This window comes from Oryzias latipes, chromosome 22, assembly GCF_053564925.1.
Source record: "Oryzias latipes strain Hd-rR chromosome 22, Olatipes_Hd-rR_3.1".
Lineage (NCBI taxonomy): Eukaryota > Metazoa > Chordata > Actinopteri > Beloniformes > Adrianichthyidae > Oryzias > Oryzias latipes.
In genome coordinates this window covers 26,178,817-26,196,361 of record NC_136258.1, presented here as the reverse complement: position 1 = coordinate 26,196,361, position 17,545 = coordinate 26,178,817, and positions in this window count along the sequence as shown.

Below are 17,545 nucleotides of genomic sequence, written 5' to 3'. Positions count from 1 at the left end.
GGGCGGGGCCAGGACCAGGACTCCGCCCCCTTCCTCTGTATTTGAAAGCCAAAGAAGCGTCAATTTAAAATTAAATAAACCTCATTAACAGCTTTAACAGACAGTTTTTCATTGTGATTTTATGCTTTGAGTGATTGAATAAAATATATTTTCTATCTGTAAAAACAGAAAAAATAAAGTCTGGCAGATAAAACTGCTCTTTGAAAGATATAAACTGTAAAAACATAATAGAAATTTATTTTTAGTGTGTTTTGTTTATTTTTCACAATTTACAAAGCAAAAAAATATTTCATTATTTCATAAGTTTCTTTGTGCCAAACATTCAAAGCTTTTACATTGACACAACAATTGCACGCGGTCTGTAGTAAAAGCATTTTACTTTTACTATTTTTTTTATTTTGAATTTAACGTGTTTTATTTTATTTTTAATACATGTCTTTCATATATTCATTGTATTCATTATTACTGTACTTTTAATCAAAACTTGCAAGGGTTTCTCTAACTTCCACCTAATTTTTTTTCCATTTTCGTCTTTGACTTTTCAGTGGAAAGAGCTAATAAGATGACATTTTAATCAGTAATTAGAGCATCGTTTAATCTGAGAGCTATTTAAATGTTTGCACACATAATAATTGTTCATCACCATTTTTCTAAATAGGGTTTTTATAATTGCCCCCTCTCCATCACCTCAACTTTAATTATTCAATGTTTGTGAGTTTCACCTCTTGTACCTCTGGCTCTATCTTTAGGTATGAATAATGAAGGTATATGGAGGTTGTTGCCGTGGAAACAGCTCTATGAGCATCTGCGCTAAAGTAAATCTTTTAGTTTAGGTGTTGTTGTTTTTTTGGTTTGGTAGAGTGTCCTGCTTTTCCTGTCTTTGCCTTTATGGAAGGATGAAGCTGAAATCCTGAGCATCATCATCCTAATTGTCAGGAAAAAGCTGAGATCAAACATGTGCTTGTGCCACTGAGAAGACTGCTGGGGTAGATGGGAAACCGTCTCATCGCTATGGAAACAGCAGCCCTGCATGGAGGTGGCACTGACAGTGGCGTCCCAAACACCCCTACAAATCTGTTTACCGTTCTCGAGTCCGTTTGTTTAAACTTCAGAGGATCTGGATGTGGATTCAGACTCTGATCTGCAGCTCCTCAACGTGCAAAGGTTTCCTAGTCTGAAGATGTTCCGGTTTCTAGGAGGTCCAAAGACATCCATGCAAAGGTTTATACTAGCTACCTATTTGTTCACTAATTTGCAGATTAAATAAATAGTATCACCAACCAATTAGAAAAGTACTTTGGTTTTTTGGTAACTTTGTACTTCACACCATCACAACACCTCCTTTTGTTTGTAAGATTTTTGCTGCTTTGCTTTCATCACATGACCTCATATAAGACAGGCTGTACTGCTGCACAGATGGAGTCATGTTTAAATAGAATACTCTGGTTTATGGAACTCATGTTCCACTCTGAGTACAAAATAAAAGTTTGTCTCAATCATGATGTTACCACCACCATGCATGGAAGTCGGTGCAACATTTGCGCAGAAATTGTAATCGACATTTTTTAACAAAACTGTATTTTATGGATCTCACCATTTTCTCGTCAGTGTGGTCGATGATGGACCCAAATGTTGTTAGACATCCTATGACCAAGAACTTAAACTCTAGTCGTGAAACAAAAAAAACACGATCAACCGTGTAGTAAGCCGCATATGAAATTGAGAGGACTTGATGAAGAAACTCTGCAACCAGATTCTTAAATACACAAATGTTATTTAAATAAACTGAAACAGCTATGTACACAAACAAAAACAAAATTAACTTGATAGTGACCAAGAAAACGAAAAAAACAATAAAAAGCACTAAACCTCATATTTTCAGATTATTCAATGAGAAGAGGGCTATCATCTGGATTTTATCTTCAATGGCAGTTTGAAGCTTTTGCTTCATTGTAAAGCATTGACGTTGTACTTACACTAAAAGACCACAAGGGGGCATCATCTTTTGCATGGGTGTTGTTGACGGGCATAAAAGGCGGTTGCTGACATCTGGTCTGTAGTTGGAGATTATGACCACTAGAGGGCAACATAGAGACAGATTTGAATTTTTCGCCCCAATAAACTTTATTGCACATTTTCAATTTAGAGTAATTCACGTTCAGTTGCACAATAAAGAAATTATTGCTAATATCAAACACACATATAAGACCAAACAACAATAATAGTAATAGGCCCTTTGTGTGTCGTTAATATTTTTTTTAAATGCTCATATACAAACCAAGTTAGGGTGAACAAACGTTATAAATGCGCATACAGAAAAAAACAAAACAAAATTTTTAAAAATAGGCAAAGGCAAGGCAAAAAACAATTCAAAATAATGATCCTTTTGATATATTTTTATATATTTGTGTAGTTTTCTTGTTGTTTTGAATGCTACAGATTTGAAACTTGTAGTAAAAAAAATATCAGACTTTCACTTCCGGTAAAATCGAACAAAATAAAAGTTTAAAGAAAGTTTCTGTTAGTCAGACCTAATTTAAATATAGCTTTCAAAGTTTCTGACCGCATTTTTTTAAATAGTCAAATATACATAAAAATTTGTTGTTAAATATTCTGTTTATTTATTTTATAATACAATACAAGATCCAAATAAAAACATCTGTTTCTCATAGTTCGGAAAGAAATATTCAAGTATACATGATTTTATTTTATATATTTCACCACCTAATATTGATTGGAGTGCTGACTATGATGCAGTTAGGAAGCCTTGGTAAATTTCTCTGGTTCTATGTTGTGCCATTAGAACCAAAACTGCTAAGTGGGAGATTCTGCCTCAGCCAAAGCACAGTGGTGGACAAAATTGTTGGTACCCCTCAGTTAAAGAAAGAAAGTCCACAATGTTCATTGAAATGACTTGAAACGTTCAAAAGTAATAATAAATTAAAATTTATTGAAAATTAAACAATCAAAATCAGCCATTACTTTTGAGTTGATAACAGAATTGTTTTTTTTTCTTCTCTATTTTTTTTATTTTATCTGTTAACCTATTAATACTAAAATAAGCCTTATTGTATTTTTATTCATTATACATTGTGTGGAATCATTGAAAGCGTTTGTGGATAGCCTTTTCACTTGTTTATGTTTAAATAAAATATAAAATTTGTTTCGTGTGTCAAGCTGTTTGTGCACTTACGCAATGTGGCCACTAGATGGCAACGTCTGTTAGTGCTTCAAATCTTAATTCTGCAGTTATACAATGTGACCACTAGAGGGCAGTATGACAACTCTAACTGGTAAAGTTGGAAAGATTTGACCGGACTTCCAGTTCCGGTCAAATCTAAAAAATGTTTTGTTGCAAAAACTTACAGATAACCACTTATTGTTAATTTTTGTGTAAATATCAAAATACACCACTGTTTACATTTGCTGCATTTCTGAAGATACCAATAACCTTTAAATTAACATACATGTTGTTTATTTTTTTAAACAGGTTTAAACAGTAGGTCTAAACAGTCCATAGAGACTTCTAGCAGAAGTTGTAGGACAAACTACACTCAAAAAATGCAATATTATAAATACTAAGATTTTAAAGCAGTTTACATACATTTATATAAATAAGAAAGGATTAAAAACAGAAAGCAGAATCTTTTGGATTTTCCCTTAGTGTAACCACCACAAATTGTCGACAACCTTTTTGTATATTGTATTATTGCTATCCAATGTGTTAAATAATAAAAAGGCAGAAGGAAAGGAAGAAGTTTTATTATGCGGAAAACATTGCTACACTTTTGTGTCTTTGCATCAAACCAAGTTGACCACAAACAGGAGTCTTGAGGGCGGAAATAAAGAGCAAAGTGTAACTTTACTGGAGTTAATACAAGCAGCACACTGCAATAACTGCTTTTTATTTTTCATAGCTGTGGATGGTGGGCATAGTTCTTCAGATCAGAGGGGGTTTAACTAAACACCAAAAAGTAAAGGATTAGAGACATAAATAGATGAAAATAAGTCAGTGTGGTGTGAACCAGTAAAGCAGCTTTTTTCTCCCTGTGCTTTCAGTTTGAAAGCATCAACATTTAAAAGATAAAACTGATCTGACCTCCAGGCGGGGAAACCTGAATGATAAAGAGGCCACAAAGTGGTTTGTTTTTAAACTTTATTAAAGCAAATCAGTAACCGCAAAGAAAAAATCCACGTCAGAGAACTCCTGGCACTCCTGATGACAAAATGAGTTTGTCATCATTTATTAACAAATGTGACTCATTAGTGGCTAAAATCTTCCAAAGATTATCATGTTGAGCTGGTGGAAGGGTCAGTGAGAGGTAAAAAGAGAATATTTTAGATGTGTGGAAAAACTTTACAGTGTAAAATATGTCAGCTTTTTGAAAGCACATTGTAGTCTAAAACATAAAGGGACAATCATAAAAACATATCTTATAAAAAAAAACATTGAACAAAAATAAACAGAAAACCAGTTTTGGATGCCAGTTATGCAGTACCTCTTGCATCCATAAGGTGGCACTGGTGCGCTGCAAGAAACCACAGACTGTTTTGTTGCAGGGATTTACTGCAGTGATCTCACAAGTTTCTCCTGCCAGCAGACCATAGAAGAAGAAGAAGAAGTTTTTACACCATTTTCAGAAACAGCAACACATGAAAAACACATCTGTACAATCATTTATAATCTTTAAACACAATATATAAACGTTTTCCTCTAAAACCTGGTTGATTTTTGGAAAAGTAACAAAAATGTCATAGATTATCTTGTTTTTCTTTTTAGCCTCTATGGGTTGTTTCTGCACTAGTAAGAATAGAAATGTCTGCGTGTTGTTTATGGGGTGAACATGTAAAGGAAAGGAGTTTCCATGTTGTCACTGATGTTTGCAAATTTAAAATTATAGACATTCCTGCCAGCAACACTTTCAGAAAGAACAGTGCAGTGAGAAAGGAGGTATGAAGATGAACTTCATGTTTGACAATTTATTTATTATTATTGTTTCTAATTTTGTTCTATAAACCACTTTCTTGTCACCAGAAAAAGTGTAAACAAAATTCACACTTTTGTTTTTATTTTATAACATAAAAATAACATTTTTACAAATTAATTAAAAAGTTATACTTATTCATTTGTCACATTAGTGTCAAAGCTTCTTTTTCTCAATTTACTCTTTAAATTTAACTTGCTAGAATGGTTTTGATAAATCTATTCTGCCTCTATTGGAGATTTTTTCTTGAACTACCCCTATTTCCAATTAAATTCCACTTTTTTCTACTCTGTCCACCTCTGGATTATGGTCATCCAAAAAGAAAAACATTTCAACTTTATGCTTAAAATGTAAAGTTGCACTTATGAAATAAAACTTTTCATGTCACTTTAATGATCAAATCAAAATAGAATTGAACATTTGTGCATAAAGTCTAATAAATGTGGAATTTTTCCTTTTGAATAAAACTTTCACCAGACTTCACGGTAGAAACTTGAAGGTTTTAATAAATAAACTTGAACATGAACAAACTTTAAACCCAAAGAAAACGTAAACAAAGAGAGCTGTGGATGATCATCAAATGAAGCCAGGTGAGGCTGTGACAGGTGGAAAACAACCAAGAAAACCAACAGAATCCTCAATATCTGTGCCAGAAATGTGTCCATTTCTGCCTGAGCCGTTCACCAACATGTTTTAACTCATAAATGTAGCCTCCGAAATGTCAACATCACTCTCAAAACTTTAACCTGAACTTGTTTTGCTTAATATTCTAAACACAGTCTTTCAAATCTTAAAAATAGTAAAGAAAAGTATTGGTAACAAGTGAGGATGCCTTTCAAAGTAAAGGACTTCTCAGTTCCCAGAGATATTTGCAAAAGGTAGACTACTACATAAAAGCACGAAAGCACAAAACCATCGAGCCAGGATGATCAAGATTCTCGCATGAAACCAAAAGTACAAAAACATTTTTAGTAAAACAGCTGGATGAAGAAAAAAATGAAACGCAGACTCTGATTAGGTTGTCTGAGAAGCTTGAATCTTATTTTGTGAGTACGACACGAGCTTTTAGAAAAAAATCTGAGCTGCAAAGCATCATCAGTGATGCATGGCGGTACGGTAAGCTTTCACTTTAAATCCTATTTAAATAAACCTCCTTTAAACAGAGTCTTAACCAGTGAAAACCTGTTTACACATTTCACTTTAAAACTTGAAAAAACAGATTTACTTATTAAATAACAAATTTTTTAAATTTCTCATAGTGTCTCTTTACGTTGGAAATATTATTGGCATGTAGTTTGTTTTATGTTTTCTATGAATTTATGTGAGATTTCCATCTAAGCTTTTCAGGAAAAATGACGTCTTTTTCTGTGAATTGAACACCTGTAGGTTCTCTGAATTACTTGAATCACCGCAGAGGAATGTGGTTCAGCAGGTGAGCTTGGCGGGTTTTGTCAGACCCAATCGGACTGCGGTTTCCCTTCTTCACTCTCTCTAGGTTTTGTTTGAGAAGTTAAGACAAAGCAGAAGGGTTGGGTTGATAAAATCGATGAACGGATCCGAATCCATCCAAGCTTGATAGATCAATAATTGATCCATAAAAGTAGAGATCGATCTTTTATGCCTTTCCTTTACCGCTGACCTAACGAATAACAGCAGTAAAGCCAAAGTCTGCTAGCTCGATGCTAACGTATAATGGAATTTCCCATTGGACGGCTAATGCTAACACTCGTTTGACTTAATAGCTGAATTTTTCAAAGGCTTTTAAGGAAACTTAAACTGAAACCTCCTCCAGAGAGACATTTATTTTTGTGTCAGTTTGGAGCTTGTTAATAATCTGCACATTTTCATTGGAGCTTCTACATTTGAAAAACCATGGAACACTGTACAGTGTTAACAATTTCCCTTGTTTATTATTTCACACATACATTTTACAGTATGTGAACTGTATCAGAATAATATGCATATCTTCAAAACTTACATAGATTATCAATGTATTTCTATACAAATATGTCTAAATGTGTAAACCATGCAAATCCAAATTTGAACTGAATCGAGTAGATTGAAAGAATCGTGAATCGAATTGATCTAGACTCTGGTGAATCGAATAGAATCGATTCTGGAAATGATTGGTGATACCCAAACCTTACAAAGCAGGAGATGAAAAAACACAGTGACATGAGGTCACACACAAACCCAAAAAACTGAAGCTGTTGCAAAGTCAGCCAGGTTATTCCATTCAATAAAAAAACAACAACTGAATGTCATCATTTTTCTGTTTTGTATTTTCAAATCCATCTGATCAAGCCCAAATGTGATCTTACAGGAACAAAGAGTACTTCAGGATGTTCTCGGTCTAGTAAAAGTTACTTCATCGTCCTCTCATTGTGCTGCATTACAAGGATTCAGATGATAGCAGTCATGCATGAGTCACATTACCAAGAACGCTGATGTGATAACTTCCTGAATAAAAGATGAACGACATATCTGGTGTGGGGACACCTCTAAGGGATGGAGTTTCTCCCTGAGCAATTTGGGTTTATGGTGGTAAAGTAAGTTAAATTCTAATATCAGTAATGTGTGAAAGCTCCAGTCATTAAGCCTTTTCTTTCATGGCGTCATCAATTATGGATGTCATCTTAATTGGGATATTTTTGAAAAGGTGCACTTTCTTTTCCAACTTTTGCTCCCAGTTCCTCTAACTTTGAGAATCTGAAGAAACCCAAATGTTTAAGTTGAGATCTGAATACAGGATGGTGTTTGGACGCTGACATCAGCTCAGAATGACTTTCAAATGTGCAGAAGGAGACGTCTTTTCAATGAAACCAGTGAGAGATAAGCTTGAAGGCATATGCATGTCATTTCAACCCCATTACGTGCCTCCACCGCAGAATGCATTGTTAAGACATTAGGCTCCTTTCATGTGTTGCTTTGTGCTGTCAAAAAAGAGCCAGCATGCAGCCCTGATGTCAGGTAGGTCTGTCAGAAATTATGAAACCAGCTCAAAGTCAAATGAATAAAAATGAACTTATCAAGTTGACTGTCACTTTTCAGCTCCCGGAGCCAAACGGTTAAATTGCGTAACTTCAGCAGAGTCATTTGATGCGGGAATATGTGAAACCAAGGCCAGATGTTCCTTTTTGTTAATGGATTCTGCCTGATAGGAACTTGGCTCGCGTTGGCTGCTTTCTCACTTCATCAGTTGACGGTAAAATATGCCACAATGACATTGAGAATGCCTCCAAACATAAACTATGTTCACTTTTAAACCAAACACAGAGGGACGAAAAGTTGAACCTGTTTTACATACGAATAACATTTGGATAACTGGGAGTTACTGGATTTATGCAAAACTGACTATGGAAATGTGACCGTTGGGAAATCCTCACCTGTCGAGATGTTTAAAATACAGTTGTCCACTGGTCTCTGCTTTAGATGCAATTTTTGTACAATTCCAATGGATTTGTGCATTTTAACAATCAAAATCTTTACTTTTATTGGTATTACCTGTTCAATTTCAACGTAGGCTGCAGGTGAGGCATCACAGAGCTCAGCTTCACTGCAGATTGAGCAATCATCTAAAATAAAGTGAGACAACAGCTAAGGTGTTTCTTTTACTTTTGGAAAGGTAAAGGCTTATTTGAGATAGAAAGTTGTTCTTTTCAGCATCTGAGCAAACAGAGAAAGTCTCTTGCTTTGGACTGAGTTTATTGTTAAAACCGAGGTTAAGAAAGTGTGTGGTTGTGTTTGTGGCCCTGGGGGGTATTCCAGGAAGCATGTTTAAACTAGCCTGACTTTAACCCTGAACTCTGGCTGAAATCTGCCTGAACTTGCTTACTCTGGGTATGTCGGTTCCAAAAGACTGGATATGAGTTGGCGTAATTATGCTCGACTGGGTAACCCTGGGTTAATGCACGTGCACAGCAAGTACATAAAGACATTCTCAATTGATCGCCGATTTCCGGAGTCACCATGGAAACATGTGGTGAAAAAAATAGAGCCCTATACTTCAGTGAGACGGAGTCTGAGATTAATGACGGGGTATGAAGATTATAAGTCCATCAATAAAGTAACACGGCTGCATCAGCAAAAGAAAGAGTTTCTGCTTGTAGTAGAACAGAGAAAGTAAACGCACAAGTTTCTGATCTTATTTCCATTTTCCTTGTGATATATATATAAAACTTATCCAATTTTTCCAACTTAAATGAATTACTTCTATTGGTAACAATTTATTGAGTTAAATGTATTCAACCTAATTTCTTACGTCTATAAAACTCAATAATTGTTTATACAACTGAAATTTACATATTTATTTAACTAAATGTCATATTACTCCAGTTCAATTAATATTTTTTTCATCTTAATGAATTACAATTCTTGAACTCTCATTTGTCTAAGTTTGAGCAAATATACTAATTTTAATAGCGATAAAAAAAACTAAATAACAGATAAAAAAAACTAAATAATGTGCACTGAGCACATATATTCATTTAGAAATTTTCCAACATTGTCATTATGCAGTGTGATAGCAGTGGTGCTATATAAACTCATCCTCTTCTCCCTCCCTCTCAGTCATGGTGCAAAGGCTTAAGCAAAGTAGGAAAAAATAACTCGGCAAAACACAATAAAACAGCTAAACAACTAAAAACATTTGGTCAAAAAGCCACACTTAAACCCAAATCCGTCCAGACAGGCAAAGGGAATGATATCCCACAATCCCTTGCTTTGCCGATCTAACAGCAGCACCAAAGTTACACCTACTTAATTGAATTAATTTGAATGAAAGTAAAATAACTGTCTGAAAACTATGTGTTATTTTTAAACCGACTTAACAAAAAACATGATTTTTAATGATCTTAACTGAAGCAAATAATTAAGTTAGATAAACAAAGTAAAAAAGTATATTTTCCCAACATCCATATGTGGTCTTATCACCCTCTCACACTGGAAAATGTATTATCTGAGCATCTTCATCCACTCATCATCTTCAAATGGACACTCCATGCTGCTTCACCTCTCTGAAAACAAACTAACCTTCAACTAAACCTGCTCCAGACCGGGTTATGTTCAGAGCATGAGTTGCCATGGCAACTTGACATACCCTGAAACATACCTCCATTTCTGGAACCGAAAGCTGAGGTTATCAACTTCCTTATCCTCAAACTTACCGTGGGTGCTAGCATAACCTGCTTTCTGGAATACCCCCCTGAAAAGATGCCCCCTGCATTCGTCCCATGGATGTTGGTAAAGGTGAAAAACCTGGTGGCCATGGTGGTTGTGTTACAAGTGCTTCTGGGGATTTTGGATATATTGAAGACAGGCACATTCATACAAATAATCATATTTATTGAACACAAAAAAAGTGTATTCTGGTCTCATATCTGTTCGTCTTTTTTCAGCAAGCTGTCACAGAGCAAAGTAAGACTTCCCACACCAGTAAGGCAGACAAAGCTGCTGTAAACACTGCACACGGGTAACCAAAAAACAGAGAACGGTCACAACAAAACACTGCAAAAATCACCTCACGTGCTCATAGAACACAACTGAGTGTAGAAACAGAAACAAAAAACAAAACTAAAAAAATCAATCATCCGTTAAAATACACAATTATCACCCACACCCAGTCATTCACACACGATTATTAAAATAAAATCATATTTACCAGATTGGCTCAAACAACTGACACACATGCAGTTGTCCTGGCCACCCACAAGAATCTGGCACTGGACCAGGTAGCTCCGCCCCTTCCTGTTTAAAAACAATTGATGCCAGAGCCACACCCCACAGGTGTCACCCATCACAGTTGGATCAATATTTTTCTCTGAGATCATGACAGGAAAATTGCTGAGCATACTTATAATATGAAGACACAAAAAAATGTATTTAAAATGAACCTACAAATCTAAGCTTGGGCTTTAAAACAATATTTCGTCTTAAAAGCCATCACCATTGGAGCTAAAGACCATTTGGAACTTCTTGCAACTTCAATTTACATTTTTAGGAGATGTAAATGAGAACGTTGGGGGGATTTAATTGTAAGCATTCACTTTCAGTAATTCTTATGTCTGTTTTACAGACAGAAACAGCCTTACTGTGATGAGCAGCTCCTTGTGTTTGTGTGATGTCATCTGAAGAAAGATGTAGCTGTTATTTTTCCAGCATCCTAACATCTCCATAAGCTAGTTCAGCCTCCGCTCTCCCTCTTTTCTCATTTCGGTAAATGAAAGAGTAAGTGGGCTCAGGTTGTAATTACACTAATCAATGATTATACTCTGCCTTTCCGCCCGTTTAAAATGTTTTAAAGCGCTCTGAAGCCCTTTCTACTCTTTTCCGCTGGATGTGAGCTGGCTGCTGAAGGCTTTTTTGTGTTTGGTGAGGAGATCCCCTGTTTACATGGAGGTGGGTCTTCCTTTTTTTAACCACATTTTCTTTGATCCCGCCTCCTCTTCCCAAAAGTGCCCAGGTTCATACACGTACCTGTGATTACAGCATCCTTGTTTAGTAACTTTTTATGATTTCAGTCCCTTGAAAGGGGACTAAGGACAAATTTTAATGTAAAGTTTGACACTTAAAAAACCCCTTCTTCTGTTTAGTACATAAAATCCATGTTCTGGACTGAAATGCTTCGAATACCCTGTGTACTGTAGACACTGTGCTTTCTTTACTATACCTACAGTACAATCATAAGTTAGTGATGGCCTATCTGATCATTTCCTATTTTGTAAATGATTTTTTTGTCTTGTCAAATATTTTGATGCATTTCTTTTTTTTTTTTTAACTTGTCCTGTCCAACAGCTAGGCAGGCAGATGAGAGCTGAGGGCCTCTTGTGTTGGACATATTTTACTTTAACAAGAGGGGTTATTAATCTTCAGACAAACCAAAGGTATGACTGAATAAACCCCTTTTGTAATTGAGGCCAAACTTTATTCATTTCAACCATGATTGAAAATCTTTGGTGTTGGACCGGACGGAAAAGGAAAGAGGGGAAGAAGAGGGAGGGATGTCAGAGGGGGGGGGGGGGGGGGGGGTGATAGTGAGAGGGGGGGTAAGACCATGAAGCAGCATAGAGCAGACAGGTTTACTGGTTGTTTATCGTTACGGTACGGTTCAAATGTAGTACAAAAAGGGCGGGGCCTGTTCACACACACACTCAAATGTTATCAACACACCTGCTAGCTGCAAAAAATGTTCACATGTCAACATGTACACAAAACAGATAGTGTTCACACACGCATACTTATGCCTTTAAACCAACTAGTGTGAAATCTTTCATTCATTCAATCATGCAAACTATAAGTGCAAAGGTGAGCTAACACCTGTGCTCAGGTGAGTGTTTATGTTCTTCTAAAATGGATGGTGGAATGTGAAAAGAAGGAGGAGGAGCGCCCAGCCACCCCCACACCCAGACCCCTGCCGCAGCAGCAGCGGCAGCCGGAATTCCCCCAACGCCACATGGGAACAGGCAGGGAACAACCGCCCCCCGGGCGACCAAGACCGCCACCCAGGCCAGGGCCAGCAGGACCGCCCCGAGGCCCCCAGAGCCAGAGAGCAGGGAGGCGCGGAGGGAAAGAGAGCGCCGCCCCAGCCCAGCCAGGAAAGCAGCCCCCCCGCCGCGCCGGAAGAGCCCAACGCAGGGCCCCACCGGAGAAGGACGCCCACAGCCCCAAACGAGCACCCCACCACCACCCAGGAGTTCCAGGCATCCCCCCGCCCCAACCCCAGGTACGAGCCAGGACCCCCCAAGGAAGACCCGCTCCGCACTCCAGGCAGCCACCCACCCGGCCCACGGTTGGTCCAGGGAGGAGCAAGGCAGGGGCCCGCCGCCCCCGCCCAGGAGGGGGGAACCCCGGGGAAAAAAGGGTGGCCCACAAGGGGTGTTATAAATATGGCCCGACCAGGCTCGGCCATGTTGGAAGTTTGGCGGGGCCCAGCGCTCAGGGGCAAGGACCAGGACACACCCCCCAGGGACACGAACACCCCCGGCTCAGGTGTAATATGAACCCCCCCACCGTCATCTAAGATAGCACAAGGGTTAAACATGACTACCAAGGGAGGTTTGAGGATTAAGTTCGCTAGATTTCCACACAATATTCAAAATTCTTCTAATCGTAAAGGCTGAGGCTGCTGACTTTCATCTGTGAAGCTCATATGTTTGCAGGCTGGGATGCTGCGGCCTCAGGCGTCCACACTGGAAAGACCTGATGAATTTCCACTGAAGCTGCTCTGTGGAAATTTGGTTCAAATTCTTTTGTGGGTTTGGAGACAAAAGCAGAACGAGTGAAATAACCAAAGCTGATCTAGATTCCCACATCTGCAACTATGGGGGTCGATCTGTTGCATAATGGTGCCTTTGTCTCCACCAGGTTTTAATGAACAGACAAGATGGACAAACATCTCCAATAATTAGAATCAGAGTTTCTAACAATCCAGTAAAAAAAAAAAAAACTCAAAAGGAGTTCCACATGAAGCAATAAAATCCTCCCATCATTTATCTCCTCTCTTTACTGCACAAGCAAACGCTGGTCCAAAACCTGTTGTAGCAGCTCCACAAATCCATTGAAGAAGATGGAAGGAAGGAGAGGAAAATAAAAGACAGAAGGAGCAATCATGAAGGTCACTGTGATTGTTTGAGGCAGCAGAAACAGAGAAAACAAACGGAACAAAGAGCAAAAAAAATTACAGAGTTGCACTTTCAAGACACCACCTTGTATTATAGTCCCACTTCACTCATCTTTTGATCTATTGTAAAAGCTTTCCCAGTGATTTCTTAAATTCTGATTGTATCGTTTATAGCCCCCCTCCCCCCTTCTCCCCCGCTAGCTTATAGCCCCTCACAATCCCAACCTAACGTTAGAGGTGCAACAAAAATGGCGAGCCACATTAGAGCGATCCAGTTACGAGCCAGATTCCAGCTCAGATGAGGAAAATGAAAACGTACATGGATCCATTTGTCTGCAAGTGAATGCTTCGGAATGGAGCAGAGCAGGGAGGTTTTATTTTATTTATTTATTTTTTTTTTTGTAAAGTATAGATTGGGGGAGCTGTACAGTGGTGCAGTGGTTAGCGCTCTTGCCTCACAGAAAGAAGGCCCCCAGTTCAAGTCCCCGGCTGGGGACCCAAAACAGAACACCAGTGGGGGACCTTTCTGTGTGGAGTTTGCATGTTCTCCCCATGCATGCGTGGGTTTGCTCCAGGACTCTGGCTTCCTCCCTCCATCCAAAAACATGCTTCTTAGGTTAACTGGTTACTCCAAATTGTCCCTAGGTGTGAATGTGAGTGTACATAGTGGCGACTTGTCCAGGATGTCCCCTGCCTCCGCCCACAAGTGGCCGGGATAGGCTCCAGCAGCCCCATGACCCCGAAAGAGACAAAACGACTTAGTAGATAAATGAATGAATGAATAATAAAGTAAGATTAGGGGAGCATACCTAAATGTTGCAAGTACTTGACCTCCATCATCAGAAAAAAGCTACAAGTATATGATAAAAATCACCAAAAACACAATTTTCAGTGGGTCTTTAAAAGGTTTACGTGGCTTATTTACCAGTGAGTAAGATTTGAAATTTCAAAACCTAAGCACTGCAACCAAAATCATAGCCAAATAGATTAGATGAATAGATTAAATGCAATCCCTGCAAATTATTGGATCATATAATTCAATTCAATTCAATGTTATTTGTATAGCCCAAATCACAACAACAGTTGTCTCGATGGGCTTTGTGCGGATGGATGTAGGGTAAAACATAAAATCAAAAGGATCGTGAACACACACACAATTCAGTAGAAAGATTTTAAACTGAACTAACTAAACTAAACTGGATATCCCTGCCCTAAGACCCTAATACGCATATAAACATAAATCATAGTTTGAGGGAACTCAAACTGTTTGTCTTTTTCCATTTTTGGTCACAGTAGATGCAGCTTCTTCTTTTTGAACCATGATTTTCTGTTGTGTGAAGAGCTGATCCAGCAAATTCGAGCCTCTTGACTGGCATCAAATTGTAGAATAGAGAAATGAAACTGACTGTTCCCCCAGCTTGCATTCAGGATTGACCCACAACTTCTGCGAAACACTCCAAGTTGGGGCATTTAGACAGAAGCTAACTAAAAAAAAATCCTAAAACTTTTCCACTGTGGTTTAATTCTTTGTCACCAAATCATTACCCACTTTTCAGCCTCTCATCTTCTCACTTTTTAGGGTTGCATCTGGCCATGTATTGTGAGCGTCTGCAGTGCAAATTATCAAACAGTGCGAACTCAGGGGATCAGGGACTCTGGGGGTTCCTCCCTCCTCAGGACCTCCTAAATGCACCCCCAGCCAGAACAGCAGAGGAACGCAGGGGGAAGACAATTTAATACCCAGAGGTGTTGGCCCCCATCCCACAGGCAAATCACCAAGAAGGCTGCTAAATAATTCTCCTCTTCCTCAGTGGGATCCGATGTGAGCTCTCAAAGGTTTGATCCTCTTCAACAGCACATAAAGTACAAAACGGGGAGAGGGCGGAAATCCTTTTTTAAATGAGAATAAAGTCAGCTTTTGGATGTAAAATGAACAGCTGGTTTCTTTAGATTGTCTTTGCTCAGAGGGGAAAATCTGACGCTAGTGTTTGACTTTAATCCACCTATACTGTAAAAGCTCAAACTGTAGGATCAGTAAAAACGGGTTTTTTGGTTTCTGCCTATCAAACAAACACGCAGATTACATGGACCCACATATTTTTCCCTTCACCCTGTGACAGCCCATAGTGATTTTCCCTCACCAGAGCAGCAGTTAAAAAAAAAAAGTTGAAAATTGTCAAAAATGGCTAATTGCTTTACACTTAAGGACAGTCAGTGGTCCAAAAATCCATTTGGCAGCAGCGAAGAAAAAAAAAAAAGACATTCCTCACAAATAAGACACCAAGGGAAACAAGGCAGGACTTCTCTATTAAATTTAGTGTAAGAGAACAAATCTAACATTTCCTCATTTTGATGCAACTTTACATTAAAAAACAGTGGTTAATCTATCAAGAAGCCAAAATAATTGAATAAATGAACAAACAGTTTTTTAAATAAGATGAGCATGAATGCCACAAAGGTCTCAACAATGGTAAAATCAAACAAAAGGAAACCATGGACTTATATGTACTGAGGGGTTGTCAGCAAACACAAAGCAGCTATGGTGATTGCTAACTAAAACCTGGTGTGAACACGCTTAGCAAAACCTCTTAACCCTTATGCTATCCTATGACCCCACCCTTACATTGACGTGTTCTCCCTACCATGACAAAGGTGGATGAAGGTGAATAGGATTTCATGTAATCCATGGACACCAGTGAAGATAACAAATCATTAAAGAACAAAGTTTCAGAGCACTGTCTAGTGGGGTCTAGATGACCCAACTCCCATTGTTAAAGTGCCTAGGATAGCACAAGGGTTAAAAAAAAACCTAACATGCCTCAAAGGGATTGAAAGAAATCAGGAAAATCAAGAAAGAAATCAAGAAAACTGCAAAAACGGAATCTTAAAAAAGTAAAAAGAGCCTTCTTTCAATGTCTTATTTTCTGTCTTGCAAGAAAAATCATCTTATCAAGAAAATGTTTTATTAGCAAAATAGCTTTAGTGTGAGATAACATGTCTAAGTGACAATAATTTATTTATCAAAATATGAATTCTTGGTAAGACCATTTTCTTACCCCATTATTTATTCATTTATTTTTTCCTATTTAAAAAAATCTGCAGATGGGGGTCCGAATTTTGGGTTGGGGCCAGTTTTAGCAGTGTATAGTGGCCCCGATCAAAACTGGAGCTTGTTTACACTAGAAACCTCTGGTTACTCAGACACGTATTTCACTTCCTCTAAAACTAGTTTAGTAAGAAATTTCCTATAAGTTTGGCATAAATAAGCTTTTTGTCTTACGCAATAAATCCTGCAGATCTGGCAAAATAAGAAAATCGCTTTTTCTGTTTTTTCAGCATAAATGTAACGGTAGTCTAATCAGAAACCACACATCTGCATAGGTCATGTGAGGTTAAAAAAAGTTTACGTAATTTCTGTAATCTAAAATAGGCACAAATTATTTGTTTGAACAATTATTTCCAAATCTTCCGTAATTGTTAATATTGAATCTACACTTCACATTACATGACTAATCATAGTGACTACAAACGTTTCTTCCAAATGTTGAATTACTTCAACATGACTTCATACCAAAACGCTTTGTGAAAAAGAATATTTGAACGTTCATTTTTTTTGCCTTTATTTAGTTTTAACCATTTTATTACCATAAATGGTATAATAATATTCAGATAGTTTTTTTTTAAGTCATACTCTTAGAAAAACTTGTTCTGAGACAGTCTACAAAGGATATGTCGCGACACGTATCGTATCGTGAGGAGTACATCGCCATATGTATAGTGTCCCCAGACTCTCACCAATACACACCCCTGCTAGAAAGTACCAAATGTTGCAGTTCCTCAAAAGACTGGCTGGCGTCAGATAGTTGCAATTTCTTATTGTCCCTCAAGTTTAATTTATTTGATTTTACACAACAAACATATGTATATCTTGGAGTAAAAGTAT